We start from the raw sequence: 18,507 nt of genomic DNA on the forward strand, positions 1-18,507 counted from the left end.
CATGGAGAAGTCTTTGGAGACACTCCCTCTCTCCCCTCCTCAGGCGGACGTTCCTATCCTTTGCTCTTCCTTGGGGCTGAGGACAGAGAAAACAGTCTAGGAAATCTTTCCATTCCTTTCTCCATGTCTTCTCTTTTGTTTGGTGTTCTTCAATTTAGTTTTTCTCTGATTTCAACCAGAATCTGATAAATGGGATTTTTCTAGGTACCTAATTTTGGAACAACAACAAAAAGAATTATCCTGACCCTGTCAATTTCACTTCTCTCAGTATGAGGGATTTGGAGCATTTTGGCATATGGGTCTTGATAGCTTCAATTTCATTATTTGAAAGCTTCCTATCCTTTGACTTACTGGATAGTGGCTCTTAATCTTGGAAACTGGAATCAGTTCATTTCATATCTTGCATGATTATCAGTCCTTATCCTGCAAAGATATTTCTCCTCACTTGTTATCCTCATTTAAACTGCATTTGATCTGTATGGGAAAAAAGCATTTTAGATTTCTAGAAGCAGAATTGTCCATTTAATTTTCTGTGATCCTCTCCATGTATTCTGTCATGACTTCTTCCAGTTGCCAAAGCATTCCCATTACATCCCTTTGGTGAGAGGAATTTTACTCAGATGATTGGGTGAGAAAAACCCATTTGTGCTATTTATATAGAAAACAGGCCATTCCTAGGAATGATTGATACAGGGGCTGATATCTGTTATAACAAAAATTGATTGGCCTCCTGAATGGCCGCTTCAAACTCAAACAGTAAAAGTTAATGGAGTGGGTGGCGTGCAACATGCTTTCCGGTCTAGTAGAGTACTTCATTGGGAATTTGAAATTCAGAAAGGTGTTTTTAGGCTTTTTGTCACAGCAGGGTTCAGAACCTTCTTGTGGGGAAGAGATTTACTGAAAGTCCTTCGGACAGCATTACACACTGAGGAAAACTAATGGGGGCCACTGAGAGGGTCCTGGCAGTGCCACCCTTAAGATGGAAACATGACAGTCCTATATGGTTGGATCAGTGGCCCCATCTAATGAAAAATTCATTGCCCTAAGATCCATCATTATGGAACAAGAGAAATTGGGCCTTCCTTCAGTGCTTATAATTCACCTGTTTTTGGAATTAGAAAAAAGAATAAAGCATGATGCATGTTAATTGATTTGAAAGCTGTGAATGCCACCATGTAACCCATGGGAGCCTTACAACCAGGCCTACCATCTCCTAATATGATTCCTAAAGAACATCATATGGTGGTTATTGACATAAAGGATTGCTTTTATTCTATTCCTTTGCATCCTACAGACAGGGAGAAGTTTGCCTTTTCTGTGCAAGCTATTAATTTACAAGCTTCTGCCACCAGGTGGCAATGGAAAGTATTACCACAAGGGATGGCTAACAGTCCCACCCTTTGCAAATGGTATGTGGACAGGGTTCTTGCTCCAGTTAGAAATTTATATCCAAAAGTTTATATGATCCAATATGTGGATGATATACTGCTGGCCACTAAGGAAGAGTCATAGTTGCAAAATATTGTGCAACACATCATTCGAATATTGGCTCAGCAGAACCTTATAGTGGCACTGCATAAGATACAGACTAAGCCTCCATTTCTCTATCTTGGTCACATTTTCAAGACCTTACTGTGTCCAAGATGCCCCCTAAGGTGGATGAGGATAAATATAAAGTCTTCATGACTCTCAACAATTGGTGGGAACTTTACAATGGTTGAGGTCCATTCATCCAATTCCTCCTCCTGTTATGCACCCCTTTTATGATATTTTAAAAGGCCCTTCTGACAGTCCCCTCAATTGGCTCTTGGTATACCAGAACAGCAAGTACTTGCTATTGCCCAGGATAACTTAATATGGGCAGTTCTGCTACAGTTTGTCCCTTAACACCTTTGCATACTTCTCAGCCACTTAGACAATTGTAAAAAAGACTAAAAGTAAGTATTGCCACTGAATCTTTTTCCTCAGAGCCAGTGCAAGGCCCTAATGTTTTTACTGATGCTACCAAAGATCACAGGGCTGCTATATACAGCAAGGACACTCAAGAGACACACGTCCTTGACACCCCCTATGATTCTACACAGAAAAATGAGTTACAGATAACGGACCAGCTTATACATGTGCTTTTAGGTCCTTTTGCATTGAATTTGGCATTGCCTATTCCACTGGCATCCCCTATAACCCTACAGGACAAACCATTGTTGAACTGGCTAATCGTACTCTTAAGATGCTCTTGTCTAAGCAAGAAAAAGGAGTATTGGGGGTTACAAGACCCTCCATTTGACTCATGCAGGCCCGCTTAGATACAGTGATATATACATACAATTACTTACACTTTTCACATTCCTTGGATCTTACCCCCGCAATGAGCTTCTGGCACATGCAGAAAGCACAGCTAACTAACAGATTGGCCATCAAAAACAAGAGCCCTCTCTCCAAAGTAATATGGAGAGACTTAGATGGCATTTGAAAGGGCCCAGGTTGGGTCAAGGTTTGGGGTCCTGGGTATGCTCTTGTCATTCCAGATACAGACCCAGCAGCAGAGGAATGGATCCCAACCAGAAACATCCGTGATCTGGGTAAGCAAGAAGAGAAGGACCAGATGACAGCCCAGAGGGACCAGCCAGATGACACTGATGGCATCCATTGTCCCTCCTGACCATGACATTAGAGACAGCAGACACAGCTCCAGTGAAGCAGCCAAATTGGACTATCTTGGGTAATGTGCAATACACATAGACTGTTAAATGGACAATGGGCTTGTGTGCTTCTCCCATGGCTACTAGCCATATGGCGGCCTGGGGAGAGACTTTGCCCTATTTTTCCACTTATAGACAATGCCTCTAAATTAGTAGGTGAAAAATCAACACGGCCACCAGCCAAAGCTACTGAGGCAATGTTACAGGATATGACTTTGCTTGTATACACCTTTTTCTGTGTTTTTCTTTCAAAAAATGTATACAATTGTAACTATAGAATTGTGACACGCTACCTCATTGACATCCTGATGTATACAAATATAACTACAGAATTGTGACATCCTACCATGGTGACATTCTACCTCATTGACATCCTGCCTCTTTGGTATCTTATCTCCTTGAGCATGACTCTATTGAATGGGTTGAACATCATGAACTGGTTGGTTATGGCAACTGTTGAGCCTAGTTCCCACTGTCATACCTTTGTTTATTGGTCTGTTGCATCCTGCCTCCTTGAGCATGATACTCAATAATCTCATTGATCAAGTGAAAAATAGCTGATGCTAAAGTTAGCTTGATGTGATGAGTGGTTCCCACTTTGAAAGAGAGGGAAATTGTTAGGGTCAAAGGACAAATGGATCAAGCCAGTATAACCAGGAGGTTGAACTTGAGAGCCCCGGAAGTAATTTCTATGAATAGAGACTGCCTCGTGGGTGGGATCCTGGTCATATTGAGATAGCTTCATAACAGGAGATGTCTCCCTCTTTGATTAACTGTGTATGACCACCTGGACCCAATATAAGCTCTGTGGGGGAGGAGCTCAACTCTTTTTCACCTAGAGCTCTGCTAGGAGAGGGAACTAAGAGAGTGCAGGTGGTTATAGAGTAGGATGTAACCATGTGAATAAAAGATCCTGAGTTTGCCTGCAACTGCTCTTGAGTGCTCTGTTGTGTTTCAACTGTGTCCCTATGAGATAGCAGCCAGAGGGCCTCTGATGACCTCAGAAAGAGGTGTAAGCTTGATATAAATACTTACCAGAGATTTCTCTGAAGCCCTGGGAATTAGGAGAGACAGGCAATAGCAAATGCAAAGATAGTACATTTGCAAACCCCAAACCTGGGATTGGACTTCCTCATATCCTGAGACTTCTTAGAGGTATGAGCCTGGACCAGGTGTTTCCCCTTTACTAGTCTTACTTTTCTCATCTGTCATGTGAGGGGTGGACTTGAGGGCCTCCCACATCCCTTCCAGCTCTAATTTCTGAGCACCTTCTCTCCAAGATGACGGAAAATCCTCCTGGAATTGTGGCAGAAATGCTAAGCATGGCTGATCTCACATTGTGAGTAGTGATTATAGGGAGAAAGAGCTCTTATCTTTGGGACCAAGATGGACTGAAGACATGTAAACATGGTTCCTCAAGGCCAAGAGAATCATGATGGTTCCCAAACACCCAGCCCTGAGGACTTTCTGTTGTTGTTGAGTCATTTCAGTAGTGTACAACTCTTTGATCCCATTTGGTCTTGTCTAAGCAAGAATGGATTTGACATTTCCTTCTCCATCTCATTTTACAGATGAGGAAACTGAGGCAGACAGGGTGAAGTTACTTGTGCAGGGTCACACAGCTAGGAAGGGTCTGAAACTGAATTAGAACTCAGGCCTTTCTTGACTCCAGGCCCAGAGCTGTCTCCATTGCCCCAGATAGTTTCCAATGTTCCCTATGGTGTATGGGAAAGGAATGAGATTAAAGAGTCACTCTGTAGCAACTGCTCCTCTTCTTTCCAAGCTATAGGGCACAGACTGAGCCTGAGGGAGTAAAGCCAAAGAGATAACAGGACTAGACATGGCATCCTGAGGTTTTAGAGCTGAAAGGGAATAACTGCCCTCAATGCTCACCGCTACTTTGTTTAACCAAGAGAAAGCACAGTCCAAAAATGAATGGCAAAGGGAGAAATGAACCCAGTACTGCTTGGTATCCAGCCAATGCTCTTTCCTCTATATGATGCTACCTTTCTTGAGTCCTTTAACAATTATGTTTTTCCTAAGTTGATGTACTTTTTCCTCTGAATAAAGCATTTTAAAATGGAGCCTTGAATCTTGATTCTCTGTTAGCAGATAAAGAAAAAGAAAAAAGAATGGGAGGTATTGCCAAAATTCCCCAAGATGGTTGATCAAAATAGAGAAGGGGCAGGGAGGATAGAAACATTTCCCTCCTGACAGTACAGAAAATGATCTGATGTCCAATAGGTGGAAATTTTTTGTGCATCCTAGTCTAGGTTCATCCCTCAAGTAATCCTGTTGTGACTTTAGTCCTTCAGCTACAGGATTCTCCTATATTCCCTTCTATTTTAAGAAGAATGCTGGAATCTTCTCCCTCTAGCTAGCCTGATCTGAACCTGAAAGCCAGCAGCTCTTGAACTAAGAGAAAACCACCAAGTTTGGAAACTTCCATTCCTCAGGCTTGCCTATGATTGTCCATGATTGGTAAAGCAAAGCAGCTGGGAACTCTTGGGCAAGTTCTAAAGCCTCCCACTGCCATTTGTCTGTACTATGAATCCCCATTACTTCTAGTATTCCTAGCTGTTTCAGAATTTCTTTAATCAGACCTTCCCTAGAAGTGTAAAAAGAGAAGGCTATAATAAGGAAGTAGTCCAGAAGAAAGAGGGTCATCCCTTTAGCTCTTTTAATGATGGTAACCCTACCAGAATTGAGTTCAACATAGCAATCACTGAGAGCCACCTCCTTCTAACATCTGCAGTTGTCTCTGTGCCTCCTTGGGACATGAATGTGCGGAAACCTCTGGCTCAAGGAGGGAAATATAGGGAGCTTCCTGTGTGAAAGGAAAAGGACAAGGATGTAACAAACTTTGCCTTCTTCAAAGTCTTTCTGGGACTAGTCACAGATCACAAGAAAACCTGAAGTACTGATAAATTTACTCCCTGAGGCAAGCAGGGAAGGATGCTAATGGGAATCAGGTCAGATTCATAGTAGCAATCTTGTGGAGGTTTTGGGCAACCACATGTTACTGTATCCAATCAGAAAATGAAGTTATGTCAAGCCCGAGGTTACATTTTCCATATAAATATCTCCATGGCTCACACCACCTTTGCTGAACCTCTTGGATGAGCACAGTATGGCATCCTGCCTTATGGTGTCTTTCTTCTCATCCCTTCCCCCATGCCTTGTGGTATCTTTCCCCTTCATATAGGTATTTAACTCTTTTAGGATGCTAAACCCCTCTATGGATTTAGCCTTCCACTTAAAGACAGTGTCATCTCATTGAATATTCCTTTTCTCCTAATTAATTGTGAGTTCTACTGGGAAACTTGTCTTTTATTAGTTATTTATTTGTTAGCCATTTCAGATTAAAATCTAATTATTTTAAGTGGAGGGTTGTTTAATTCTCTGTTGTCTTTGTATAGTCACAATTCTCAAACAATGCATAGTAACTGAAGGGAGGGAGGGAGAACAAGCCAGTAGGATGCCAAATTAAAACCAGCAAACAAACTCAGTTTCTTCAGAACATTTAAGGGTTAACAATGGTGGAATGTCAGGAGTGTGCTGAGATTTGCATTTTCTCCTTAGTGGAGATCTTCCTTCTACCCCTCACTTTACTAGCTTTGTCCTTATACATTTAAAGGACTGGAGACTGCCTATTCAACTATTCTGTCTTTTCCCAAAAGACATTAACAGTCATTCTCCACCTGTTCATATGCAGATATTACTCCCTAAATGTTGACAGCGGCTGCCTTTCAGTAGGCTTTGGATGAGGCTACTGGTGAGCCTTGGAGAAACAAAAAAGCTCAATCTCAGCAAAGGTAGACCACAACTCGTTCTTTGTATTTTGTTGAGTGGTGGGGAAATCAGTTTCAATTCCCCCAAATTCAGTCCCTCTATACTTCTTCAAAGGTAAACTGAGTTCTGAGATGCCCTACTAGAACTAAGGGAAGGCTTATATTACCAATTTAATCCTTTCCTGCTTGAAGAAAACCAGAAAAACATTATTGTGTTGGAGTTAAGATAGAGTGGGTTCAACTATGGCTGATGGGAGCAATACGAGCTCACAAGATTTCATTACAGGTTGGGCACAAATCATGCATATGAATATCTGGAGTTGAGATGCCTCTAAATTTGTACTCCTTATGTGTCTTTTGAGCTACTGCAATTCTATTTTTCTCATAGAATACAGGGACAACACAGCTGGAGGGCCTAAAATATTCTAAGGCAGTCAAAGCTCTTTGGGAGGTTTGGAATACACTCACCTAGGTCTTTCCTTGCTAAATGACCCAGGTACTTCATTCTCTAATATCCCAGAAGACACCTCTTAGTAAGCAATTACAGTCTCTGAAATGATCTAGAGATGCAACTAATTCATACAAAATGTAGGGCACTACCAGGAGACAGGAAGACCTAAATACAAATTCTGCCCCAAATCCTAGCTGTGTTACTGTGGCCAAGTGAATTAATCTTTGCCTCAGTTTCCTCATCTGCAAAATGAAGATATTAATAGCACTTACCTGCCTAGTTTGTTGTGATGGCAAAATGAGACATTTTATGAAGTGTCTAGTTGTTGGAATCTTTACAAACTGTTAAGCCATTGGAGTTGATAGAGACAATAATTTGGCATGGTTCAATATGATTCATTTGATCTTAGAAGGAGATATTTTGGACCAGAACTTGAAACAAGGTACTAAGTACAACTGATAGAAACGATGCTTGTGTTCACACCTTTAGAGAGCTCATAAGTATCTAAGTACTCAATGGAGTTCACACGTTTGGGAGACTTCAGGGCTTAGAAAGAGATATCTGAATTCACACCTCCCTTAGGGCCAGAGAGCATGCTGGGAGATATCCCACAATCCCACTCTTGGAGAAGTAGCATAAATACAGCTCCAGTGAGCCACTCGAGAGTTACTTGGGAACACTCCCTGGGGTTGGAGAGGAGCACTCTGGGAGGAAGCCCACAAGCCCTATCTTCGAGGCAAGAGAGATTCTTTGCATCTTCCAACTTGGAGCTGGCTGGAGTCGGTAGGACAAACCTTTGGATTTGGAGACATTTGGGCGGAGCTCTTAGAACCAAGTGGAGAGATAGGCCTCTGAGCTAACTGGGCTATATTGAAGGACACAACAAAAGATCTGAACGTTTATCACCTGGCTGTGTTTTGGAAAAAGAACACCACACCTAGCAAACCTTAAAATGTTATTATATATATATGCATATATATTATATTAAAATATTATTATTTTTTATTGTCATTTTTACCAAAAATATCACCAGAAATATTACTGATGTGAGTTCAACTTTGTCTGCATCCATTGCTTATCCCCTCATTTCAATCAGCTCTTTATGATCTAATCCTAAATGACTGTGTCACTTTTTCCTGGCTTAGCCTGCTAAGACCAGACCCCTGGTAATTTTAGGTTTAATATTAGAAGAAAATGAAACACTTGCACATTATTTCACAAGTAGCCAAAGGCAATTTACTTAGCAGAGCAGGAAATGGATGTTCAGTAAGAATTTTGAGGGCACAGCCAAGATGGTAGAGAGGAGATATGTCTTTTTCTGAGCTCTCCCCAATGTCCCTCAAATTAACAGCAAACCAAGCCTCTGAATTGGTTTTGGAGTGACAAATATTTGAAGTGGAACAAATTTCCAGCAGAAAGTAATTTGAAAGATCTTTAGAAAAGGTCTGTTTCAATCAGGCACGGAGAGAGGCGGGCCGAACACAGGCAGCCAAGTGCAGGCAGTCAAACACAGGCACAGTTCAGAGACCCAGTGCAGTGAGACTTATGGTGCATCAGGGAATTTACCAGGAGGAATCTATAGCAGTGTTGGTTACTCTGTCCTGGTTGCAAGCCAGTAGATCAGAAGATTAGATGTAAGACATCCAACACAAATACAAAAAACAAATAGTGAGTCCCTAAACCCCAGAATATTGTGGGGACCTGGCTATGCCCACTTAGCACCAGAAGTTAACACTGATCCAGCACAGCCACTTTCACCTATAGAGGAAGCCTGGACAATCTCCCCCTTGCCCTAAAAGCAGACCTCAAACTTTCAGAAAAATGAGCAAAAAAGTAAAAAGATCTCTGACCATAAATAGTTTTTATGGAGAAAGAGAAGAACAGATTTCAAACCCTGAGGAAATTAAAAGTAGATCATCTCCAGATGAAGGCTCAAAAGGTGATATGAATTGGTTGCCATCTCACAAGGCTTTCTTGGAAGAATTCAAAAACGATCTTAAAAGAGTTAGGAAAAAAATGGGGAAAGGAAATGAGAGGGTTTGTAGGAGGGTTTGGAAAAGAAAACATAGACATTATCTGAGGAAAACTCCTTAAAAACAGATTTAGCTAAATTAAAAAAAAATATAACACCTTACAAAATAGATTGATAAAATAGAAAAAGAAAACAATTCCTTGAAAAACAGAATCTGTGAAATGGGGGAAAAAAGCCCATAGAATAAAATAACTCATTTAAAAATTCAATTGGTCAAATACTAGAGGAACTAAAAAAGGTAATTGAAAAAAATAATTGACTAAAAATTGGAACTAAAACAAATGGAAATGAATGACTCAATGAGACATCAAGAATCAGTCAAACAAAACCAAAAAAAAAAAAATGAAAAAAATAGAAGAAAATGTAAAATACCTCATTGGAAAAAAACAACTGACCTGGAAAACAGATGTAGGAGAGACAATATCAGGATTATTGTACTTCCTGAAAACCATGATGAAAAAAAGAGCCTAAACATTATATTTCAGGAAACCATCAAGGAAAACTGCCCTGGTGTCAGAAGGTAAAATAGTCATTGAAAAAACTCACTGATCACCTCTCAAAAGAGACCCTAAAATGAAAATTTCAAGGAATGTCACACCTAAATTTCAGAATTATCAAACCAAGGAAAATATATTGCAAGCAGCCAGAAGGAAGAAATTCAAATATAGAGAAGCTACAGTCAAAATTACCCAGGACCTAGCAGCTTCCACTTTAAAAAATCAAAGAGCCTGAAATCTGATATTCTGAAAAGGAAAAGAATTTGCATTAAAGCCAAGAATCAAATATCCAACTAAATTGAGCTTTATCTTTGAGGGTAGAAGATAAACATTCAATGAAATAAGTGAATTTCATTTATTTCTGATGAAAAAACCAGAGCTGAACAAAAAAACTGATCTCCAAATACAGAATTCTAGAGAAGCATAAAAAGGTAAAAACAAAAGAACTCTTGAAAACTATATTTCTGTTATGGGTATACATAGAATATAATTTTATTGCAATTTAATAATGTAAAAAAAGAAATTAGAGGCGGAAAGGGGATTGTACTGGAAAAGAGGAAAACAGAGGTAAAATGAGTGGAATTATATCTCAGGAAGAAATAAAGAAGACTTATAATTGAGGCAAAGAAGGAAGGGGAATGAACATTGTGTGAATCTTACTCCCATCAGATTTGGTTCAAAGGGAGAATATTTGACATATTTGTTTTCACAGAGAAACTTGTCTCACCTTATAGGAAAATGGAAGGGAAAGGGGAAAAAGAAAGGAGGAGGCTAATAGAAGGAAAACAGAAGTAGTAGGGGAAAGGTATAAACAAAGGAGAGGGATTGCAAAGGGGGAAGGCTGTTTGAAGGAGGTAGTGGTCAGAAGGAAAATACTAGGCAGGAGAGAAAGGGGAAAGGAAAGAGAAAAGCATAATTTGGGGTAAATAAGATGGTGGAAAATATAGAATTAGTTATTTTAACAGTGAATGTGAATGGGATGAACTTTCTTTTAAAATGGAAGTGGATAGCAGACTGGATTAAAAGACAGAATCCTACATTAAGCTGTTTACAAGAAACACATTTAAAGCAGAATGGTGTATATATATATATATATATATATATATATATATATATATATATTTAGAGTAAAGGTAAAAGGCTGGAGCAGAATCTATTATGCTTTAGGTGAAGAAAAAAAAAAGCAGGGGTAGCCATCCTGATCTCAGATCAAAAAAAAGGAAAAAAAAAGATCTAATTAAAAGATATAAGAAAGAAAATATATTGTTGAAGGGTAACATAGTTAATGAAGTAATATAATACTAAACATATATGTACCAAGTGGTATAGCATCCAAATTCCTAGAGGAGAAGTTAAGAGAGCTGCAAGGAGAAACAGACAGCAAAACTATAATAGTGGGGGATCTCAACCTTGCTCTCTCAGAACTAGATAAACTGAACCACACAATAAATAAGAAAGAAGTTAAGAAGGTTAATAGAGTTTTAGAAAAGATAGGAATGCTAGACCTTTGGAGAAAATTGAATAGAGACAGAAAGGAGTACACTTTTTTCTCGGTGGTTCATGGAACATACACAAAAATTGACCATATATTAGGGCATAAAGACCTCAAAATTAAATTCAGAAAGGCATAAATAGTAAATGCATTTTTTTTTTCAGATCATGATGCCATAAAAATTACATGCAATAAAAGGCCAGGGGAAAATAGAACAAAAATTAATTGGAAACTAAATAACCTAATTCTAAAGAATGAATGGGTGAAACAACAAATCATAGACACAATCAATAATTTCATTTAAGAGAATGATAACAATGATATAACATAATAAAACTTGTGGGATGTAGCTAAAGCAGTTATTAGTGGAAATGTTATATCTCTAGATATTTACTTACATAAAATAGAGAAAGAGAAGATCAATGAATTGGGCTGGCAACTAAAAAAGTTAGAAAAAGAACAAATTAAAACTCCCCAATTAAATACCAAATTTGAAATTCAGAAAATAAAAGGAGAGATTAATAAAATTGAAAGTAAGAAAACTATTGAATTAATAAATAAAACTAAAAGCTGATTTTATTGAAAAAACATCAAAATAGATAAATTTTTAGTTAATTTGATTAGAAAAAGGAAAGAAGTAAATCAAATTGTTAGTCTCAGAAATGAAAAGGGAGAACTTTTTACTAATGAACAGGGAAGTAGAGCAATAATTAGGAGTTATAGGAGTTATTTTACCCAACTATATGTCAATAAATTTGATAATCTAAGTGAAATGGAGGAATGCCTACAAAAATATAAATTGCCCAGAGTAATGGAAGAGGAAATAAATTATTTAAATAGTCTCATTTAAGAAAAAGTAGAACAAGCTATTAATCAACTCCCTAAGAAAACTTTCCAGGGTCAGATAGATTTACATGTGAATTCTACAAAATATTTAAAGAACAATTAATTCTAATACTATGCAAACTATGCAGAGAAGCAGATCATGGGCATTGTGTATGCATGGTATCTACCAATGGGAGGAGAACCAATCCAGCAATTTAGCACCTTACTCACAGGAGAGAGACCCTATTCAGGCATCTCTGTTCACATAGCCATTGGCTGTGACCCTGGGCTTACACTTATTCCCATGATCACAAATCATTGCTCCTTGTTCAACAAGGGCATTTCTGCAATGTGGCAGAAAACTTATTGTGTATCAAGGGTCAAGGTGGCTTCAGTACTCCCTCTCAGCAGAATCTATAACTTAGCAATTATTGAACACAAAATAGATAATTTTGATTATATTAAGTTAAAAAGGTTTTGTAGAAACAAAACTAAGGTAGATAATATTAGAAGTGAAGCAACAAACTGGGAAAACATTTTTACATTCAAGGTTCTGATAAAGGACTCATTTCTAAAATATAGATAGAATTGACTCAAATTTATAAGAATCCAAGCCATTCTCCAACTGATAGATGGTCAAAAGATATGAACAATTTTCAGATGAATAAATTGAAACCATTTCTAGTCATATGAAAAGGTGCTCTAAATCACTATTGATCAGAGAAATGCAAATTAAGATAACTCTGAAGTACCACTACATACCTTTCAGATTGGCTTAAGATGACATGAAAAGATAATGACCAATTTTGGAGAGGATGTGGAAAAACTGGGACACTAATACATTTTTGGTGGAATTCTGAACTGATTCAACCAGTCTGATGAGCAATTTGGAACTATGCTCAAAGGGCTATCAAAATGTGCATACCCTTTGATCCAGCGGTGTTTTTTCCTGGAGACCCCTCCTTTTCATTACCCCCATCTTCCAGACTGATGGATACTAAAAGTCCTGCTAGTGCTTAAGTGGTTGTGAGGGAGGTAAGTGCCCCCTTCCTTGCACCTGTGTCAGCCCCTTCCTTTTTCTCCTTCTCTCTTTTCTTCCCTCGATATTGCTGCCTTTTCATGAACCTCCCCCCTCCTCAATTGGTTTCTTCCTTTCCCCAGAAGGATGTATGGAAAGGTAGGTAGTTACAAAAATGTTTTTTCCTCAATTATGTATTTCCCTTCTGGTTTTAACTGGATTAGATCTATTTGCCCCCAAACAGTCCATTTTAATGAAGTGCAATTAATCCATTTTATTATCTGTGATTTTCTTTGTTGCTTGTTCTGTCATAACTTCTTCCCTTATATACAGATATGAAAAGTAATTTGTTTCTTGCTCCTCTAATTTGCTATCAATTCCCCCTTTACATCTAATTCATGTATTCATTTGTACTTTAATTTGATATATGTTATAAGGTCCTATTAAATTTCTGTAAAACTGCTTTCTCCTTATTTTATGTTTTTATCAGTTAGTGCGTATATTCACAAATAAATGAATGGAAGATGGGTTTCGGGCTGTTAAGTAATCAATAGCTCCCACCAGTTATTCTCTGAAAAATATTGAAAGGTAATCTCATAAAACTGAAAGTTAGATGAGAATTTGAGAAGCTGGCATGACCATGGCAACTCTCTGTGATTGTTTTACAGATTATAGAAATAGTGCCTGGGAGGGGGAACATCACCACTATACTAACCCCTGATATTATCAATTAAAAACCAAATTCTGGGGCAGCTAGTTGGTGTAGTGGATAGAACATCAGCCCTAAGTCAGAAGAACCTGAGTTCAAATTTGACTTCAGACACTTAACATTAGCTGGGCAAGTCACTTAACCCCAATTGCCTCAGCAAAACAAGCAAACGAACAAAAAATGCTTAGCACTCTCTTTATGCCAGGTACTGACTGGGCTTATTGCTTGATATTCCAAAAGAGCAAAGGACAGGAGCCTTCAGTCTACTAGGGAGACACTAATGAGCTGGAGAATATCTAAATAGTATGAACAGGATGATCAAGAGGCTAAAATTCATGCCATTTGAGGAGGAAGAACACTATGGTTTCTCAGTTATTCTTCCAATAAACATTTGTAAAGAGTCTACTGAGTGTTAGGCACTTAGGAAGAAAAAAAACAGCCAAAGTCAATCCCTTTTCTCAAAAACCTTACAGTCTAGTAAAGGAGATAATGTATAAACAGTTGAACTGTAAACAAATCAAATACAGGATAAATTGGAAATAAACAAGAAAACAAGGGCCCTAGAGGTAGGCAGAAATGAGGAGGGAGGGCATTGCAGAGAGGAGAGGCAGCCTGTCAAAATGGCCAGAGTATGACATGGACTGTCCTGTGCAAACAGCAGCCAGGAGGAGGGGGTCACTGGATCATAGACCATGTGGAGGGAGGGTGTAAGTGTAGGAGGAGTGCACAGATAAAGGCAGGCTGTGATGGGCTTTGGAAGCCAAACAGATGATTTTATATTCGAAACTTGAAGTGAAAGAGAGCTGCCAGGACATCTTAGGGGTGGTATGACAAGATACTAGGAAGATTAAAGCAAGGATTGGATGAAGAGGGAATTGAGGCAGCAGATAGAGAACACACAAGAGATTTGAAGGAGAGACTTGGCTCAGGGTGGAGGCCAGGGTCCAGTGGCTAGAACAGTTGGAGGAGCCAGATTGGAGTAGCAGCTCTACTGCCAACACAAAGATATATCTAGAGTCACCCTCACTGTCTGATTTTTCTATAGTCCAGAGTTAATTTTACTTTGGACTTTGGGCTTTCCTGATTTGACACCGGTAAAGGTTTGGACAAAACTGGATAGTTATTTAACAAATATGCTTCCTAGCTCAGACCAACTCTTTTTTTGTACTTTTTCAGTGGCTCCATTTCCACTTTGCCTGGAACACAGCCACTGGGCTTGGCTGCTTCTCCAGTCCCATGGATTCACCTGCTGGTGAATCTCTGATATGCCTGCCTCTTTGTCGTCCAAGTAGCAAAACATGGCCATTGGTCTCCCCAGTTTCTTGGGTCAGGTGTGACCTGGGAGACAGTTTTGGGACTGACTTTGGACCCTCTACCACCTTTTTACTGTATTTATTGAGGATAATGAGTTATCTCAGGTCTCCATGCTCCAGGCAAGTTTCTGAGAGCCCCTAGTGGCTCCTGGCTAGATGTTTGGATGTCCTGAGGGCCTATGGGTCTACTCAGTGATGCTCCTTGTGGGTAAAGTAGCATACTGGATTTTGAGAAGATCCTCAAGCTTCTCCCTTACCTTTTCTTCATTAGATGGGAGAATTGTCCAGCAGCCATTGTCTTCAGGGTCTTTCAGCCCAGACATGGCCAGAGGTAGACATGCACAAATGCCGGCTGCCCTAATGTCCCTCCCAGCCTCTGGATTGCTTTTTTCTCCTGCCTAAAGAAAGGAAAAAGAGAGCCACCCTTTCCCAGACCACCCCCTTTCTTCTCTGCTCTGGGGCTTCTCAAGTATCCATGCCACATTCAGGAGCTACTGCAGCTATTGGGCTCTTCTATCTTGTACAGCATAGTACAGCCTCTCTGCCTCTTTGCTCTGCCAGTTTCCATAAAAGGAGTGACATTGGATAAGCTGAGCTTAGCCCCTCCACCCAGCTCCAGCAGCAGCCCTCAGGAACCTGGGACCCTGTTAAGCCTGGCCCCTCCTGCAAGTGGAAGATGCACCTCCCCTTACCAGGCTGGGTGATGGAAATTGAGAGAAGTGATGGGGGGGGGGGGTTGCTTTCCAGTGCTCCAGACCTGCCAGAATACAGGCCCTTCCCTTCTCTTCTCCTCCTTTTTCTGTAGGTGGAGACCCATCCTGCTGGTAGTTTTGTCTATTAGAGATGAAGAAGGAAAAAGAGGAGGGGAGTGAGTTCCCTTTCCCCTTGAATTTGTAGGGGATCTGTGTGCAGCTAGAAATTTGACTCCCCTAGCCCCCATTCCTTCCCATCAGGAATCACAAATACCCCCATCCCCACCTGACAGATATAGAAGTTCCTGCACTTATCTGCCTATACATGTGTGAGATAAGACTCCCTTCCTGGCACTCTCCCTCCTGCCCCACATCCTGCATTTCCCTATTATATTATTTTCTGTCCCCTCTTCAAACTTCTCCTCAATCCCTTCCCCCCCCCAAAAAAAAAATTGACTTCTTTTAGTTCCTGGACCTGCCTAACTGTTGAGCAGCCCAGATTCCCTTTCCAAATGTTCCCATTTCAGCAGGGCTGGCTTCTGTGGCACCTCTGGGATATTTGCCAGGTGTCTGCATGGAGACAAACTGTAAGGTATTTGCAAGCATAAACTCCAGAGGGTAGAATGTCATGTGTCATTCTTGGCAATTTTAGCAATCTCTAGTCCTGCTACAAAGGTGCAGATAAGAATGGAGATACTTCTGTATATACTCCCATGTTTACTGCGTGTACTCTGGTCTTTGTATAACCATAGGCAAGTTGGCCCCTTATTGAAGAATGCTTGTTGATGCCTTTTGAGGAAACCAACTGAACCCCTTCTTGACGGAGGTGATATTCCCAAGAAAACCCTTATGGGGCAACAAAAGCAGAATGTAGTCCCTGGTTAAAGACCTCCAGCAAGTTTTTGTGTTTTGCTGAGAATCTCTTCTCTCTCTTCCTAAAAGACATCTGCCTAAGTGAAACAAGAGTGTCAGGTGTCTCCAGAGCATGCTAAGGAAACTTTATAATTGGGAAGCTTACCTCGTAGAACTCCATACACATTTGTTTTCTATTACCTTAAGGAAAGTAGCCCAAATACCACCTCAGCTACAGCTGTGCCTGTAACTCTCAGAGTCATTACCCTTCCCTTCACATCCTCCTTCCCTTCGGTATCTTCTCTTCCCAGTTTCCATTAACGGGCCGCCCCTCTAGCACCTCAAAGTGAATTTAGCTACTACCGCTCACCCCCAAGCCTAGCAGCCTGGCCTCAGGAACCCAGGACCCTGGTCAGCGCCGAGTCCACTTCCAGGTGGAAGATGAACTGCGGGCCCCTCCCCAGACAGGTTGGGTGATGGGGGCAGAGAGAAATGATGGGGGAGGGGCGCTTCCATTGTTCTGGTTCTGATGTCACAAAGGCCCCTCCCCTTTCTCCACCCTTCCCCCTTCTGCTCTGAGGAGTAGCCCCGCCCTGAAGTGATGTCACAGGGACTGCCTTCTCCTACTTTCTGTTAAATGTAAGTCTCCTTCTCAGTGTTAGGATGTGCTGGGACTAGAGCAGTTGTATGTCTGCGTGCTCCTCTTGCGCCTTCCAGATTGACCGATCCCGAGGGTCCTGCTAGTGCCTAAGTGGCTGTGAGGTAAGTGCCCCCTCCCCTGCTCCTGCCTCAGCCCCTCTCTTTCTTCTCTTTTTCTTCTCTTCCCTCCTCATCCCGCCTTTTCATGAACCTCCCCTCTCTGTAGTTGGCTTCTCTTAGTGCCCAGGAGGATTTGAGGAAGGGTGGGGGGAAGGTCCTGGGGGTATCAACACCTTTGTTTTTGTGTCTCGTGTATGAAGCTTTGATCGTCTGGGTGTGAGTGCCTGCGGATGGGGGGTTATGTACCTGTGTGCCTGCTCCTCAGGGGGTTCCCCTGCCTGCCCAGGACTCTGTCTGCGGGACGCGGAGGTTGGTGCATGGGAGGGTGTCGTAGATTGGGCTGGGATGCTGTGGAGAACAAGAGGGAGAAGGCTTTGGGGACACTGTTTTGCTCCGCTCTTCAGGTGGACGTTTCCGCCCCCCCCCCCTTTTTTTTTCTTCCGCCGGCCTTCCTTCTGTCCTTGGCTTAGACTTGGAGATTTGGAGAGGAGACAGCTTACAAAATGTTTTGGTCTTTTAAAAACTATAAATTATCCAATATGTATGGTAATATCTTACCTTGAAGATCAAAAGGTTTGGAAATTATAGGAATATGAGCACATCTTACTGTAATAAAATTCCACTTACAAAAACATAAACTTACACATCAAAATAAGGAGTGATTATTTTATTTCAAAAGATCTCTCCCTTTATAAAATAATTCACCTTTAGATGTTTTTCCCCCATAGAAGTATTTCTTCAATTGTTTCTAAATATAGTTTTGGACAACATTCTTTTTTGTAAGATTTTAAGTTAGGTTCTCTTCCCCTCCCGTTCTCCATATTGCCGCTATTGTCTCTTTTGTTTGCTTACATTTAATTTAATGATATAGTTAACATTTTGTTTTGGTTGTAACCAGCATATGGTGAAAGGGACTTCTGAAGTATCTTGTTTAACAACAAAAATTGAGAATTGTCTCTGAACCTTCTTATTTCTATGATTTAAAGTCTGAGAGAAGAGGATTGTTTTAAATGTGCACTTCTCTCATTATTAGTGATTTGATGCATTTTGTCATATTGATAGCTTGGTTTTCTTTCTTTGAAAAATTCTTGTTCATATCCTTTGACCTATTGGAGAATGGCTCCTAATCTTGGAAACCGGAATCAATTCCTTCTATATGTTGCATATGTACCAATCCTTGGAGAACTTTGCTACAAAAATGATTTTCCTCAATTAAGCGTTTCCATCCTGTTTTTAATTATATTTGATCTATTTGTACAAAAGCATTTCAACTTTATAGAAGCAAGATTAATTCATTTTATTTTGTGATTCCGTTTGCTTGTTCTTTCATAAGTTCTTCCCTTATACATAAATGTGAAAAGTAATTTGCTCCAGGCT

General features: G+C 40.3%; 1 protein-coding gene across 1 annotated transcript in view; it reads left to right on the top strand.

Moving 5' to 3' along the window:
- The first annotated feature begins 16,980 nt into the window (after positions 1-16,980).
- Positions 16,981-18,507, top strand: part of LOC116420321 (transcriptional regulator ATRX-like) — a 34,677-nt gene continuing 33,150 nt past the window's right edge. The window contains exon 1 of the mRNA XM_031944821.1: positions 16,981-17,133. The gene's annotated coding sequence lies outside the window, so the exon portion shown is untranslated. The remainder of the gene's footprint in view (positions 17,134-18,507) is intronic.

This window comes from Sarcophilus harrisii, chromosome X (assembly GCF_902635505.1).
Source record: "Sarcophilus harrisii chromosome X, mSarHar1.11, whole genome shotgun sequence".
Lineage (NCBI taxonomy): Eukaryota > Metazoa > Chordata > Mammalia > Dasyuromorphia > Dasyuridae > Sarcophilus > Sarcophilus harrisii.